General features: G+C 44.7%; 1 long non-coding RNA gene across 1 annotated transcript; it reads left to right on the forward strand.

Moving 5' to 3' along the window:
- The first annotated feature begins 722 nt into the window (after positions 1-722).
- Positions 723-1,895, forward strand: LOC119297011. The gene is made up of 2 exons (XR_005145485.1): positions 723-1,184; positions 1,291-1,895. It is a non-coding gene; the product is annotated as an uncharacterized LOC119297011 (long non-coding RNA).
- The last annotated feature ends 15,259 nt before the right edge of the window (positions 1,896-17,154 follow it).

The raw sequence follows: 17,154 nt of genomic DNA on the forward strand, positions 1-17,154 counted from the left end.
ATTAGGATTGTTATCATTCGAGCTCTGATTTACTTTATTCCTAGGGAGTACTCCACTTGTTCATAAATGTGTGCCTCCATATTGAAATGTTTTGTACTCCTTCCGTTCCCAAATATAAGTCTTTTTAGGGATTCCATCAAGTGACTACATACGGAGTAAAATGAGTGAATCTACACTCTAAAATATGTCTACATACATCCATATATTGTATTCCATTTGAAATGTCTAAAAAGACTTATATTTAAGAACGGAGCGAGTAGCACACATTGGGCTGTAATTTTATACTATATATGCATAACAATATATTATAGATGAGTACTTTGCGCACAACAGATTATATACAATTTACATGCAAAGATTCATGCCAACTATCGATTGATTCCTTGATTTGGGTCCAACTGAAGTCAGATTGTAGCATCAACCAATCGTACAAAGATCGATATGGCAATTTCGACCATGAAATTACTTTTGATGATATCTGAAATAATTAATTTCGAGTAGAAATTTATTTTACCTAAAAAAGGGAGTAGATTTTCTTTACTGAGTTTCGCAAAAAAAAAGATTTTCTTTACTAAATACGTATGGTATATATCTTTTCGAATTTCTTATGAAAAAATGTCAGTTACGGCAGGAGAAGGAACCATTTTCACCTCCAGCCATTATTTACCTCCTGCCACTTACCATTTTTTTTACGTGCGGCCCATCTTGTATCCGCCATGTGCCCACGTCCTCCCATCCCACCCCTTTCCCTCCGAAACCTCCCAGTCCCACACCGCATCTTCTCTTCTCCCAAGTCCCAACAACTTCTTCGCCGCCGCCGCCATGCGCCAACAGCGCTGTCGCCCGTTGACCCGGCTGCGCCCTCACCCTCGTCGCTCTCCCTGGCTCGGCAACATCACCCACTCCCTGCTCTTCCTCCCGACGCGGAAGTGTCCTTTCGGGTCTCGTCTCCGTCTTCGTGGTCCTCAGATCTGGCAGCCTCCGGCCACAACGCTGCCGGATCTAACCAACCAATAGGTGCTCGACGCCGCTCCTCAGGACCGCGTCGGTCTTCTTCGTCTGCTCTCTCTCTCCCTCAACCTCCCACGGCATGTATCGGCCCCTTCTGAAACTCCTCATCCGAGTGGCCACCTGATGCCGCCGTGTAGAACACGCTCACTCCTGCCTTTGCCCACCTGTACCAGGTCCGGTCGCCTCTTCCTTTGCGCAATTCCTCGAGCAGGTCATATATGTGGCGTATGTGTGTTGTTTAATGGATGGTGAGCTTATTTTCTGGTGGTTGGGGTCCAGGATTTGCTCCTGTGGTTCAAGTTGAATACCGGGGAGATGGAGATGGTGACATGGCTGGCTTCTGTGGTGGTGAGGTTCAAGGTCTACAACGAGGTCATGGTTGTTTGCATGTCTGTTTAGATCTATTTTTTGTGTGTACGGTTGAAAAACAAAGCCATGCCTATTAGTTTGGAAAATAAAGTCAAGCTTATGTGTTAAAAATAGTTTGATTAACTAGCAAGTGGCCATTTTGCAACGGTGAGATGAGCTAGCTAGCTTGTGTGATGCATGTATGTTTGGTCAAGGCTAGCTAGCTGCAGCAGTTTGACTAGTACGTAAGAGAAGAGACACTATGTCAGCATGTGCAATCAGAATCGGGATGTATACTTCACACTATTGTATAACTTAACTAGCAGTCCTCCATTCATGTAGATTAGTACGTACATTTCTTTTTTTTTTCCAAGTTTTTTCATCTCGCTTTTGCTTTTCTTTTCAGTATTTTGTATTTCTGTAACATTTAGCTCCTGTTCCTAAGGCTGATGCATCCATTGACATGTCAACATCATGTCCTGTGTGTTCTTTCTCCAAGATGTAGTGCGGGGTTCTTATTTGATGTTATTCGAAAATTCTCCGGTTTCATGTTATTCAGAATGAGTTTGTTAACAAGACCTGATCAATCGTGTTAGTGGATTCTTTTTGATGAGCATGAGATGGATGAATTTAGAAAACACAACTCTCTGTACCCTCTCTTTACTTTCTGTTATTTAGTTGAAATAAAGCAAAAATAGTAATTTTTGTCTGTTCTTTGAATTACCCATGCAATAAAAAATACCCCAAAAATAAAAGTTCTCCAAATGCCCTGAAATTTAAATATGATTTTTTCTGAAATATTTGAAAATATCTGGCACTAAAAACACAACAGGGGGAGCAAGCACCTGGGCACGAGGGTACAGGGCGCGTCCCCTGCCTCGTGGGCCCATGGTGGCTCCCCTCCACTTATTCCTGCACCCACACACTCCTTTCTCCCAAAAAAAATCACCATCCAGCTCAAGCACGAGTTTTAGCTCATTTTGCGGCGATTTTCGATCTCCTTGCTCAAAGCACCTCTCACAAAACTACTTTGGGGGGATTGTTCCTTGGTATGTGACTCCTCCATTGGTCCAATTAGTTTTTGTTCTAGTACTTTATTCATTGCAAATTTGTGCTGCCGAGGTGACCATGTTCTTGAGCTTGCATGTCAAATTTATATGGTTCCAAGTAGTTCTAATGCATGATATAGGTCCTAGGCACTTGTAGGAGTAGTTGCTATCAATTTTGTTGAGTTTGGTTCACTTTTATTTAAAGTTACTAAAAAATTCAGAAATCTTGCAAACTTCCACAAACTGTGGGGGGATCTTCCACAATGGGGTAGTACTAGTGAATTTCAGATTCTACCATTGCTTGCAAACTTCCACAATGGGGTAGTACTAGTGAATCTCGCAAATCTGAGTTTAGAGATTTTCTTGCTAGTATAACTGTGGGGGAATCTAGCGATATAGCACAAGCTACCATAGGGAGCATTCATTTTCCTGCTATACATTATTTTGCTCTCTTCATGGGTAGGTGCATAAATGGTAAAGATGAAGCATGTCATATGTGTGTCCCTGACCTCAGTATTCTTAGGAGTGTTGTGTTAGGAGATAAACATTATAATTTAGGAGCCATTGTTGCACGTAGGTTGCATTATAATAGATTTAATGGAGATTTCTTTGGTGGAATTTATGCAACCCGTATAGCTAATTTTCTTGGTATAACCATACATGAGGATGATATTGAGTTGCCTCCTGCTTATTTGGATTATGAGGCTATGGTTCATCATCATTTTGTTTAGAGGAACGATCAGTTCCTCCAGTACCGACTAATCTTTGACAGACAACGCACCTATTGTTGGGGATCGTAGCAGAAATTTAAAATTTTCTACGTTTCACCAAAATCAATCTATGGAGTAATCTATCAACGAAGGGAAGGGGAGTGCATCTACATACCCTTGTAGATCGCTAAGCGGAAGTGTTGCAAGAATGCGGATGAAGGAGCCGTACTCGTAGCGATTCAGATCGCGGTTGATTCCGATCTAAGCGCCGAATAACGGCGCCTCCGCGTTCAACACACGTGCAACCCGGTGACGTCTCCTACGCCTTGATCCAGCAAGGGGAGAAGGAGAGGTTGGGGAAGACTCCATCCAGCAGCAGCACGACAGCGTGATGGTGGTGGAGGAGCGCGGGACTCCAGCAGGGCTTCGCCAAGCACTACGAGAGACGAGGAGGGAGAGGGGTAGGGCTGCGCCAACAGGGGAAGAACTTCGTGTGTTGGGCTGCCCCTTTGCCTCCACTATATATAGGGGGAGAGGGAGGGCTGCGCCCCCACCTAGGGTTTCCACCCCAAGGGGTGCGGCAGCCCTAGATCCCATCTAGGGTGGCGGCCACAAGGGGGAGAGGGGGAGGCGCACCTGGGGTGGGCCTTAGGGCCCATCTGCCCTAGGGTTTGCCCCCCTCCCCTCTTGGAGGCGCCTTGGGCCTTGGTGGGAGGCGCCCCACCCTACCTAGGAGCTGGTCCCTTCCCACTATTGGCCCATGTAGGCCTCCGGGGCTGGTGGACCCCCGGACCCGTCCGGTGGTCCCGGTACAATACCGGTGATGCCCGGAACACTTCCGGTGGCCAAAACCATACTTCCTATATATCAATCTTTACCTCCGGACCATTCCGGAACTCCTCGTGACGTCCGGGATCTCATCCGAGACTCCGAACAACATTCGGTAACCGCGTACATACTTTCCCTATAACCCTAGCGTCATCGAACCTTAAGTGTGTAGACCCTACGGGTTCGGGAGTCATGCAGACATGGCCGAGACAACTCTCCGGTCAATAACCAACAGCGGGATCTGGATACCCATGTTGGTTCCCACATGCTCCACGATGATCTCATCGGATGAACCACGATGTCAAGGATTCAATCAATCCCGTATACAATTCCCTTTGTCTATCGGTACGATACTTGCCCGAGATCCGATCGTCGGTATCCCGATACCTTGTTCAATCTCGTTACCGGCAAGTCTCTTTACTCGTTCCACAACACATCATCCTGTGTTTCAACTCCTTGGTCACATTATGCACATTATGATGATGTCCTACTGAGTGGGCCCAGAGATACCTCTCCGTTACACGGAGTGACAAATCCCAGTCTCGATTCGTGCCAACCCAACAGACACTTTCGGAGATACCCGTAGTGTACCTTTATAGCCACCCAGTTACGTTGTGACGTTTGGCACACCCAAAGCACTCCTACGGTATCCGGGAGTTGCACAATCTCATGGTCTAAGGAAATGATACTTGACATTAGAAAAGCTTTAGCATACGAACTACACGATCTTGTGCTAGGCTTAGGATTGGGTCTTGTCAATCACATCATTCTCCTAATGATGTGATCCCGTTATCAAGGACATCCAATGTCCATGGTCAGGAAACCGTAACCATCTATTGATCAACGAGCTAGTCAACTAGAGGCTTACTAGGGACATGGTGTTGTCTATGTATCCACACATGTATCTGAGTTTCCTATCAATACAATTCTAGCATGGATAATAAACGATTATCATGAACAAGGAAATATAATAATAACCAATTTATTATTGCCTCTAGGGCATATTTCCAACACCTATCACGTCGCTCTCCCTGCTTCTACTTTCTTTGACTTTCGAGCAAAAGGGAGATATTTTATAACCAGAGAGGAGGCGGAAGAGTATAAGAGGAGGGCTAAGATAGCTCGCCTCCAAGCTGCATCCCACGATGCAATGACTGCTGCATCTCAGTACGACCCCAATTACAATGTTGGATATCCGCCAGGTCATCCGTGGCAATAGACCAACTTAGGCCAAAAGCCTAACCTTGGGGGAGTACGTATTTTCCATCGATATTACATTTATGTTCACACACACTCATTGCTAGATGTCGGTGCTCATACTTTTTCATTGTAATATCCATGCTAGTTTATTTCCTTTTTATGCTTTCTTCTTGTGTGTTTGATAAACCTTCAAAAAAACAAAAAAAATAAGTCGTAGCTTGTAGCTATTTTATTTTTCTTGTTGTAGTAGTAATAACTAAAAAGAAACCCCAAAAAGATTTCTCGTTCTTCTTTTGCCTGTTGGGAGGTCTCCCATGTAAATAGTTTTATTTCTTTTCTTTGGGGGTCAATAGGAGAACACCAAAATTAAATTTTTAAAGTGGCTCTTATATGCATTATTGTTGATCTGACAAAAGAGCCCATATTGCCTTGTCTTCTCCTGTTTATTGAATATTTGCATATTCCAGCTTAGTCCAATGCATGTGCACTATTATTATTATTCAGATCATTCGGTCGTGCAAGTGAAAGGCAATTATGATGATATATGATGGACTGATTGAGATGGGAGAAGCTGGTATGAACTCGACCTCTCTTATTTTTGTAAATATGATTAACTCATCGTTCCTGATTCAGCCTATTATGAATAAACATGTTTGCAATGACAATTAGAGATTATAGTTGCTTATGCCATGCTTAATTAGCTAGGAATTTATAATGGTTTACCTTGCGTGCCAACATGCTATTAAAATGGTTGTGATGTGGTATGATAGGGTGGTATCCTCTTTTGAACGATTCGAGTGGCTTGACTTGGCACATGTTCACGCATGTAGTTGAAACAAAATCAGCATAGCCTCTACGATATTTATGTTCATGGTGCATTATATCCTACTCATGCTTGCATTCGGTGTTGATTAATTTTAATGCATGTTCATGACTGTTGTCGCTCTCTAGCTGGTCGCTTCCCATTCTTTTTCTAGCCTTCACCTGTACTAAGCGGGAGTATTGCTTGTGCATCCAATCCCATAAACCCCAAAGTTATTCCATATGAGTCCACCATACCTACCTATATACGGTATCTACCTGTCGTTCCAAGTAAATTTGTATGTGCCAAACTCTAAACCTTCAAATGAAATTCTGTTTTGTATGCTCGAATAGCTCATGTATCAACTAGGGTTGTTCGTATCTTCCATGTTAGGCGGGTTATTCTCAAGAGGAGTGGGCTCCGCTCCTCACTCACGAGAAAATGGCTGGTCACCAGGATGCCCAGTCCCATGCTTTATGCAAATCAAATCAAAATAATTGCAAACAAAACTCCCCCTAGGACTGTGGTTAGTTGGAGGCACTCGTTGTTTCGAGCAAGCCATGGATTGATGCTTATTGGTGGAGGGGGAGTATAAACTTTACCATTCTGTTTGGGAACCGCCTATAATGTGTGTAGCATGGAAGATATCGCCATCTCTTGGTTGTTATGTTGACAATGAAAGTATGCCGCTCAAAAAATTATTTATCTCTGCTTTAAAATCGAGCTCTGACACCTCTACAAATCTCTGCTTCCCTCTACGAAGGGCCTATCTATTTACTTTTATGTTGAGTCATCACCCTTTTATTAAAAAGCACTAGTTGGAGAGCACCGATGTCATTTGCATTCATTACTGTTAGTTTACATTGAGTATAACTTGACTGGATCTCTTTTACTATGAATTACAATGTCTAGTCAGTCCTTGATCTTTAAAGGTGCTCTGCATTTATGTTTTGCGGTCTCAGAAAGGGCTAGCGAGATACCATCTTGTTATATCATATCATGATTGTTTTGAGAAAGTGTTGTCATCCGAGATTTATTATTATTGCTCGCTAGTTGATTATGCCATTGATATGAGTAAACATGAGACCTAAGAGTTATTGTGACTATGGTTAGTTCATGATCTTTGCTGAAAACTTGAATGCTGGCTTTACATATTTACAACAACAAGAGCAAACCGAGTTTGTAAAAGTTTTTTTTATCACTTTCAGTTTGTCAACTGAATTGCTTGAGGACAAGCAAAGGTTTAAGCTTGGGGTAGTTGATACATCTCCATCGTATCAACTTTTCCAAACACTTTTACCCTTGTTTTGGACTCTAACTTGCATGATTTGAATGGAACTAACCTGGACTGACGCTGTTTTCAGCAGAATTGCCATGGTGTTATTTATGTGCAGAAACAAAAGTTCTCGGAATGACCTGAAACTCCACGGAACTTATTTTTGGAAATAATAAAAAATATTGGCGAAAGAATCAAGGCCAGGCGGCCCACACCCTAGCCACGAGGGTGGGGGTGCGCCTGCCCTCCCCCCCGGGCGCGCCCCCTGCCTCGTGGGCCCCCTGGAGCTCCACCGACCTCAACTCCAACTCCATATATTCGTGTTCGGGGAGAAAAAAAATCAGGGAGAAAGATTCATCATGTTTTACGATACAGAGCCGCCGCCAAGCCCTAAACTCTCTCGGGAGGGCTGATCTGGAGTCCGTTCGGGGCTCCGGAGAGGGGAATCCGTCGTCGTCGTCATCATCAACCACCCTCCATCACCTATTTCATGATGCTCACCGCTGTGCGTGAGTAATTTCGTCGTAGGCTTGCTGGACGGTGATGGGTTGGATGAGATTTATCATGTAATCGAGTTAGTTTTGTTACGGTTTGATCCCTAGTATCCACTATGTTCTGAGGTTGATGTTGCTATGACTTTGCTATGCTTAATGCTTGTCACTAGGGCCCGAGTGCCATGATTTCAGATCTGAACCTATTATGTTTTCATGAATATATGTGAGTTCTTGATCCTATCTTGCAAGTCTATAGTCACCTACTATGTGTTATGATCCGGCAACCCCGAACTGACAATAATCGGGACCACTCCCGGTGATGACCGTAGTTTGAGGAGTTCATGTATTCACTATGTGTTAATGCTTTGGTCCGGTACTCTATTAAAAGGAGGCATTAATATCCCTTAGTTTCCAGTAGGACCCCGCTGCCACGGGAGGGTTGGACAAAAGATGGCATGCAAGTTCTTTTCCATAAGGACGTATGACTATATTCGGAATACATGTCTACATTATATTGATGAATTGGAGCTAGTTCTGTGTCACCCCATGTTATGACTGTTACATGATGAACCACATCCGGCATAATTCTCCATCACCGATCCAATGCCTACGAGCTTTTCATATATTGTTCTTCGCTTATTTACTTTTCCGTTGTTATTGTTATCATCACTATAAAATACCAAAAACATTACTTTTGCTACCGTTACTTTTGCCACCGTTACCACTACTATCATACTACTTTGCTACTAAATACCTTGCTGTAGATATTAAGTTTCCAGGTGTGGTTGAATTGACAACTCAGCTGCTAATACTTGAGAATATTCTTTGGCTCCCCTCGTGTCGAATCAATAAATTTGGGTTGAATACTCTACCCTCGAAAACTGTTGCAATCCCCTATACTTGTGGCTTATCAAGAGTCTTCTTCATTTAGTCCCAAAAAAGCAACTTTTAGTCCCTAGTAGTCCCTCTTGTTTGGTTAAAAAGTCTCTAAGAGGGACTTTTTCTAGTCCCTACACCAAAAAGTCCCTGGAAACAAACACCCCCCTGATTCTTTCTATATATTAGTCCCACCTCTCTCGTTTAAATCAAATCCCATCAATTTATATACACAAGTGAGTTGAACTAGAATCAACCAGTCAAAAGAGTCCCATTCAGTCCAACTCAAAAGGGAAATGTTTATAGCCGGCAGACCCGCCGAGTCTTCGGCCGGACGCGCGCTGTGCGTTCGATCGCGTAGAATCCTACGACCATGCGTGCCCTCCTGTAAGTTGACTTGTCACCTCAGCCCGCCACCAACCGTTCCCTTTTGCTTTTTTTCTTTCTCTGGTGATCGCTGTTGAAAGAGCAATCATGCCCTTACATCATGTTTTGATGTTGATGACAATATACATGTAGGGGGCTAACAATGGCTGTCAAGTAAATCTCACGTATTAGTCCCCGGTTCATCGATGTGTGTGGATCAAGAGCTTACAAGTGATTTTACTCAAGGATGAAGCATAAAAGTTGATTACATATTTGTTTTCTTGAGTATAGGATCCCGCACTATTAAGAGGGGATCGATAGGGTTAGTTAAAGGCTTGCTCTTGCCACAAACCTCCTAACCATACTGCACATGCCAAAAACTTTCATGTTTTGTCTCTTGGCTGCCGGATGTCCGGGCTGCACGCCGGATGTCTGGCCTCCTTGCCGGATATCTGGGCCTAGCCATCCAGAGAGCAGTTGTATACTGGGCTGCACGCCGGATGTCCGGGCCTTCCTGTTACGCCGGATGTCCAGGCCCATTCCGAATATCTGGGCATAGCTATCCAGAGAACGTCTTTATGCTGGGTTGCGCGCCGGATGTCCGGCCACCTACCGGATGTCCGGGCCTTCCTGATATGCTGGATGTCCGGGCTTGGGCCCCGGATGTCCGGCCCCTCTGTTCTTTTGTTCTGCATCTGTTCTGTTCCTCGTAGCTTACCAAGCCGGATGTCCGGCCCCTTGCCCGGATGTCCGGCCTGCTCACTCACTTACACTGCAACGGCCATATTTGAGCTCACACTATATATAGTCCTTCTTCCCCTTGGGAGAGGGTTGACCACTCACTTTGAACAAACCCTAGAACACATTTCACTCTCTCTCTCTCACTCCTCCACACCAATCTTAGATCCCCAAGGGATTTGAGAGCTTTTGAGAGAAGTTGTCCGATCAAGTGATAGATCCGCTCCTTCTCCTTCTTTGCACCAAAGGAATTCGTGATTTGAGCAAGTCTTGAGCTTTTCCCCATCGTTATTGTTACTCTTGGAGGTTGGAGACTCCTAGGCGGTAGGAGTCTTTCGGAGAGGAATCGACCTTTGTGATTACCTCCCCGGAAAAGTTTGTGAGGGTTTGGAGATCACCCCAAGGTCTACCACTAGTGGTTGAGAAACACCTTCGTGGTGTTGTCTCAAAGGGAGAATAGGGTGAGCCTTCGTGGCGTTGGTGTGCCTTCGTGGTAATATCCACCTCTCTAACGGTGACGTAGCTTCCCTCCAAGGAAGTGAACATCGGCATACATCCTCGTCTCCCGGAGTTGCGGTTATTCCTAACCCTAACTCTCTACTTGTGGCTACTTGTCTCTTAGTACTTACTTATATCATATTGTTCTTTCTTACTTACATACTTGTGTTACTTGCTTAGCACTTAGCACTACACTTGCAATTGTTAGGCTCACCTTCATATTCCACATTATTGCCTAAAATTGCTAAGTAATAATTAAAATTTGTAATTGTACATATTCACCCCCCTCTAGGTCCATCTCGATCCTTTTAATTGGTATCAGAGCGTCGTGCTCTATTCTTGTGGCTTAACCGCCCTAGAGCGAGATGAACCCCGACGGGACTCCCCTTGTTACAGATCCGAAGGATAAAGGTGAGGCTTCTTCAGAAGTCAAGTCCTTTACTTCTGAGGATCTGGAACGGGCTCTTGCTAAGCAAAAAAGAGGAGCATGATGCTTCTCTTGAGGCCTTGGTCCAAATGAGACTAGCCACATTGTCCATGGTGCATGCACCACCTTCTGGTGGTGCGGCTTCGAGGCCAACTGTGCCTACTCTGTCACTTGGTCAACAACCTCCTAACAATGTTCACTCCAGTGTTCCTTGGCTTTATGCAAGACCCCAAGTTGAGAAACCAAAATATAACCCTCAAGGCAAACCTCCTTTACTTGATGCCACTGCTGATTTTGCCTTGTGGAGAGTTGCTATGCAGGATCATCTTCGATATGGAAACGATGAGATGCTGGAGATCTTGGAGTATGGTTACCATGTGGTTGATCCAAAGAATCCTACACCAAGAGAAATTTATGACAAGAATCTCAATGACACTGCAACCATGTGTATAAGGAGAGGTATGGTTGAAAAGCAAAGGAGACCTTTCATACACATCACAAGTGCAAAGGAACTATGGGAAAGTATTATAAGATCCAAGACTGGTACCTCCACCCTTCAGAGTGCTCAATATGAAATTTCCAAGGGGCAATTGCAAAACTTTTGTATGGAGAAAGGTGAAACTCCCAATCAACTCCTTGAGCGTCTCATGACTCTCACTACTGACATTGAGTCGTGTGAGTGTGACAAGACACAAGATGGATTCAACATGACTAAGCGATTTCTTGTGGACAAGTTGCTTCATGCCCTTGCCCCATATCACCACCAAATGGTGTGGGACATAAGACAACACCATGCCTTCAAGGAAATGACTACAAATGGTATCATATCCACCTTCCAACTATTTGAAGAGTCAAAGGCAAATGCCACAAAACACCTTGCCATGCATTGTACTCCAACATCAAAGATCAATCTTGTATTGAAGGCCAAACATGTATGTGAAGATGAGCAAAGTGAAGAAGAAGAAGAAGATGATGATGATGATGATGAAGATGATGAAGATGGTGATGAGGTTGAATCCGATGAGGGCCCTTCATATGAAGACATGGCTCTCTTTGTCAATAAGTTTAGCATGGGAAAATTCAAGGGGAGATTTCAAAATAAGAAAGTAAGAAAATGCTACAACTGTGAAGAAACCAACCACTTCTCCAACGAGTGTCCTTATGAGAAGAGGGAGGATAAACCAAGGTTTCCCAAGAATAAGTTGCCAAATCCTTTGAACTCCAAGCTCAAGAAGAGAGATGGGAAAGCAATGGTTGCTCAAGAAGAATCCGATCCGTATGATGTTAGTGGTGTTGCCGGAGTTGCTCAAGATTCTCAAAACACGTTGAGGATAGTCAACAAGAGTGGTGATGTTGTCACCTACAACTATATGAAGGACTAAAAGGGCAATGCTCACAAGTGCCTAATGGCAAAGGCCATGGTAGAATAAGGAAATGACCAAAGCTCTCTTGACAAGGCCAAGGTAACTCCACGATCATATCCTCCTCTTTTCACTCCTCATACTCCTAGTGATGAGTATCTTGATGCGTAGGATAATCATGAGGATGATGATGATATAGATGATCCTATGCTTGCTAAACTAAATAAGTTCATGTGCTCCCTCAAAGGAAAGAAGCTCACTATGTTTCGTATGCTTATGGAGATGGTGAGTAAGCACACCATCAGCATTAAGGAACTCGAAACCCTCGTCACTGAGGAAAAGGAAAAATATGAAATCCTTGAGCGGAAAGTCCAGTATGAGGAAACACGAAATGATGAACTATGCTTGAAAATTGGTGCAAATATTGATGTTCATACTAAAGATCTTGCCTCCTTGAAAAAGGCTAATGACTCTTGCGAAGAGTTGATGAATGATAAAAGTAAGCTTGTGAAGTTGAATGCTTCTCTCTCTAAGGATTGTGAGCTCCTATCCGTGTCCCTTAAGACTAAGGAAGAAGAGCTCACCCTTCTTACAAAGAGTTTTGAGACACTCAAGCTTACTTATCTTGAAACTCTAGCCAAGGCTTACTCTTCTCCTATTATCAATGTTGATGCTTGTACTACTAACTCTAGTAGTGATCTAGCATCTATTCTTGAGGAAAATTGCTTTCTCAAGGCTCAAATCGAGAAAGGGCTCATGACGTATGCTCAAGGGCAAAAGAACCTTGATGAGGTATTTAGCCAACACAATGGAGTGTTCTCCAAAGAGGGACTCGGGTTTGACCCTAGCACAAGCAAGAAGAAGACATCCTCTCAAAAGTGCACCACCCCTCTAAAAGAAACTTTTGACGACAAGGGCACAAGGAGGAAGGTAAGGTTGTTAGTGGGAAGGCCACGAGGGGCATGCCCACTCTCAACAAGCCAAAAGAGTTCATGCCTCCATCCTATGTACTTCGTAAGGCTAAGGATGGAGAGGTTTATGCAAAGTTTGTTGTCCTCAAAATGCATCCCGGTTTTATTGGGTCCCTAAGACCCTTGTGACTAACGTGAGAGGTCCCATTGCAAAATGGTTGCCTCTAACCAAGTCATAATTGTGTGTAGGTTGCTTTCTCCGGTGGAGTAAAATGGGTGATTGACAGTGGATGTACCAATCATATGACCGGAGATAGCAAGTTGCTCTATGATTTCATGGAAGCTATTCAACCATTCACGCATTATGTTCGGTGGAGGATCAAAAGGATAGGTGCTCGGGCTGGGTAAGTGTAACAACCCGTATGTAACTTACCATATTTGTATTCCAACTCTTGCCATTTTCGGCACTAAGTTATGATATTTCCTCATTGTCGGGTTTTTTTGTCTTCGTGTGCTTTTGTCTTTGTCATGCATCTCATATCATGTCATCATGTGCATCGCATTTGCATACATGTTCGTCTCATGCATCCAAGCATTTTCCCCGTTGTCTGTTTTGCATTCCGGCGCTCCTATGTCCTCCGATGTTCCTTTCTACCTCTTTTCGTGTGCGGGCTTTAAACGTTCTCGGATTGGACCAAGACTTGCCAAGCGGCCTTGGTTTACTACCGGTAGACCGCCTGTCAAGTTTCGTGCCATTTGGACTTCGTTTGATACTCCAACAGTTAACCGAGGAGCCGAGAAGGCCTCATGTGTGTTGCAGCCCAACAACTCTCCAAAGTGGCCCAAAACTCACCAAAAACCCCTCCATCATCTAGATCATTCGATCACGATCGCGTGGCCGAAAACCGTGCTCAATTTGGAGCCTCCTAGCTCCTCCTACCTATAAAAAGGCCCCTCCACCGAAATTTTCGGATCAAACCCTAGACCCCTCCCTCTCCTCGCGCCGGTGGACAAAAACCGGCCGGACACGTCCGACCTGCCTTGCCGCCGCCATGTGGCATGCCATCATTCGCCGCCGCGCCGCCCCACTTCACCGGCCCGCGCGGGCCCAGGGAAGGCCCTCCCAGCCCGCTTCGTCTCCGCCGCCGCCCGCGCTCTCCTCCTCGTCGCGCCGGGCCGCCCCCGCCATCCCCTTCATCGACCGCCGCCTGCCGCCACGGCGCGTCCTGCCGCCGCCCGCGCCGTGGCCAAGCCGTCCCGCTCCCGCCACCGCCTCGGACGCCGGCCCTCCTCGCGTCAAGTCCCTCCTTGCCGGCCTCCGCAGCTCCGGCGATCGCCAGCCGTCAAGTTCCCCTCGCCGCCGCCCCGGGCTCCGACTCCGGCCACCTTGTTTTTCCTCGCCGACGATCCTCGAGACACGTGCAGATCTGGATCCAAAAATCCCGAGGGTTGACTTTTGCCCTAACCCTAGTATTTTTATGCATTATTCATCGCATCATATCGCTGCAACCGTGGCTCCGTTTTGGGCGTGTAGCATATCAAATTGTTCGTCTCGACGAGTACTTCATTTCATTCATTGCACCATGTTCATTTGAGTTCATCTTGATGCCCTAAATGCTGTTGCAAGAGTGCTAGTTTATATTAGTTTCAGATTCTTATCAGCAATTGGACATTTGTCATTTTTGCCATGATTGTTGTGTGCCTCCTATGAACTTGAGCCCTACATGTGTTTTGAAGTATGCCATGCCATCTTTACAGGGGGTGTATGCCATGTATTTTTGTGATCTTTGTGGTGACTAGCACAAGCATGCAAAGTAGCTCTCGTAATGTTGCTGTTTTCAGGGACTTAGAAATCTTCTAAGTCTTTGTCATGTTAATATTTTTATGCCATGTATTCTTGTTGCTACAGAGTGATCCATGCCTCTTTTGAGCATGATCAGTAAGGATGTTTTGTAGATATAGTTGTGCTCTATCCATCCATGTCTTTGTTTGGAATTATGGAGCACCCTAGCTTGACTCAATCGAGCTCTACTTTTGCTATAAAATGTTCCTGGAAGAATGTTTACATGTTAAGCATTTTTGCCGAGGTTGTTGTAGTTGATCCATGCATGCTATGAGGTTGTTCTTGCCATGTTTAGCTTCTATGCCATGTCTACTTGCTGGGTGTATGCTTAGTTTGTCATGAAATGCCTTGTGGTGAGTGCATCGAGCTCGTAAACATGCCTACTTTATATCTGTTTTGCCATGTTCTAGTTTTCTTCTAAGTCTGAATATGTTAACGATAATTGCTATGTTCACATGGTTGCCATTGTATTTTCTGATCCCTTTTGGCTTATGGTCAGTAAGGGACTTTTGTTGTATGCTTTGAGTAGCTTCATGCCATGCCTTACTTTGCCATGATATGTTCCTGTGGCATGTTGTTATCTTGCTCTAAACATTGCTTCCTGATGTTAAATTCCTGACTTGATGTTATTTTCACTAAGTCTGTAACCTAATATCTTTTGCACTTTTGTCATGCTTGTTTGAACCTGTTATTGAGTGAATTAGCCATAGCTCAGTGTTCATCTTTTGTCAAGCATCTTGAGTGGATCCCTGCCATGTGTTTTGTTGCTATGTTAGAGTGCAGTAGCTTGTTGTTCTTGATGCATTTAGATGGCCTCGTGCTGTTAATCGCAGATCGGTGCCATATTTGTTTTGCTTGTCATTTGCAAACTATGCATCCGATTCCGGTGATCTTTATATCGATGTCGACCAAAATCAACTCCTCTTTCCAGTGGCACTCTTGGATTTCCAAGTTGAGGCCAGGTTCAATCTTTCCTTTCCGAAACATGCATATGCATCGCATATCGCATCCCGCATATCATGACATGTTTTGCATCATGTTGTTTGTGCAATGCACGTGGTTGATTGTGTCTCCCTTTGCTTGTGTTCTTGCTTTGGGTAGATCCGGGAGACGAGTACGTGATCGATGAGCCCGTTGAGTACATTTACGAGGATCAAGCTAACGTCAACTCAGAGAACTTTGCAGGCAAGATGACCATACCCTCGAAATCACTTCTATCTTTGCTTTCTAGATGCCCGCTCTATTGCTATGCCTATGCTACGATACCTACCACTTGCTTATCATGCCTCCCATATTGCAATGTCAAACCTCTAACCCACCTTGTCCTAGCAAACCTTTGTTTGGCTATGTTACCGCTTTGCTCAGCCCCTCTTATAGCGTTGCTAGTTGCAGGTGAAGATTGGAGTTTGTTCCTTGTTGGAACATCTTTATTGTTGCGATATCATTATCATATCTTGTCTATTTTAATGCACCTATATACTTGGTAAAGGGTGGAAGGCTTGGCCTTATGCCTGGTGTTTTGTTCCACTCTTGCCGCCCTAGTTTCCGTCATACCGGTGTTATGTTCCTTGATTTTCCGTTCCTTACACGGTTGGGTTATAATGGGAACCCCTTGACAGTTTGCCTTGAATAAAACTCCTCCAGCAAGGCCCAACCTTGGTTTTACCATTTGCCACCTAGCCCTTTTTCCCTTGGGTTTCGCGGACTCAAGGGCCATATTTATTTTAAACCCCCCGGGCCAGTGCTTCTCTAAGTGTTGGTCCAAACTAGGTGATGTCCGGTGCCACCAGGGGCAACTCTGGGCTGGCCTACCCGATGTCTTGCTCATCCGGTGTGCCCTGAGAACGAGATATGTGCAGCTCCTATCGGGATTTGTCGGCACATTCGGGTGGCTTTGCTGGTTTAGTTTTACCATTGTCGAGATGTCTTGTAACCGGGATTCCAAGTCTGATCGGATTGTCTTGGGAGAAGAAATATCCTTCGTTGACCGTGAGAGCTTGTGATGGGCTAAGTTGGGACACCCCTGAAGGGATTTGATCTTTCGAAAGCCGTGCCCGCGGTTATGGGTAGATGGGAATTTGTTAATGTCCGGTTGTAGAAAACCTTAACCTTAACTTAATTAAAATGAATCAACAGAGTGTGTGGCTGTGATGGTCTCTTTTTGGCGGAGTCCGGGAAGGGAACACAGTCTCGTGTTATGCTTGAACGTAGGTTGTTCTAGGATCACTTCTTGATCATAGTTTCTCGACCGTGCCTTTGCCTTCTCTTCTCGCTCTCATTTGCATATGTTAGCCACCATACATGCTAGTGCTTGCTGCAGCTCCACCTCATACCTTTTACCCTTCCTATAAGCTTAAATAGTCTTGATCGTGAGGGTATGAGATTGCTGAGTCCCCGTGACTCACAGATTCCTTCA

Source organism: Triticum dicoccoides, chromosome 5A (genome assembly GCF_002162155.2).
Source record: "Triticum dicoccoides isolate Atlit2015 ecotype Zavitan chromosome 5A, WEW_v2.0, whole genome shotgun sequence".
Taxonomy (NCBI): Eukaryota; Viridiplantae; Streptophyta; class Magnoliopsida; order Poales; family Poaceae; genus Triticum; species Triticum dicoccoides.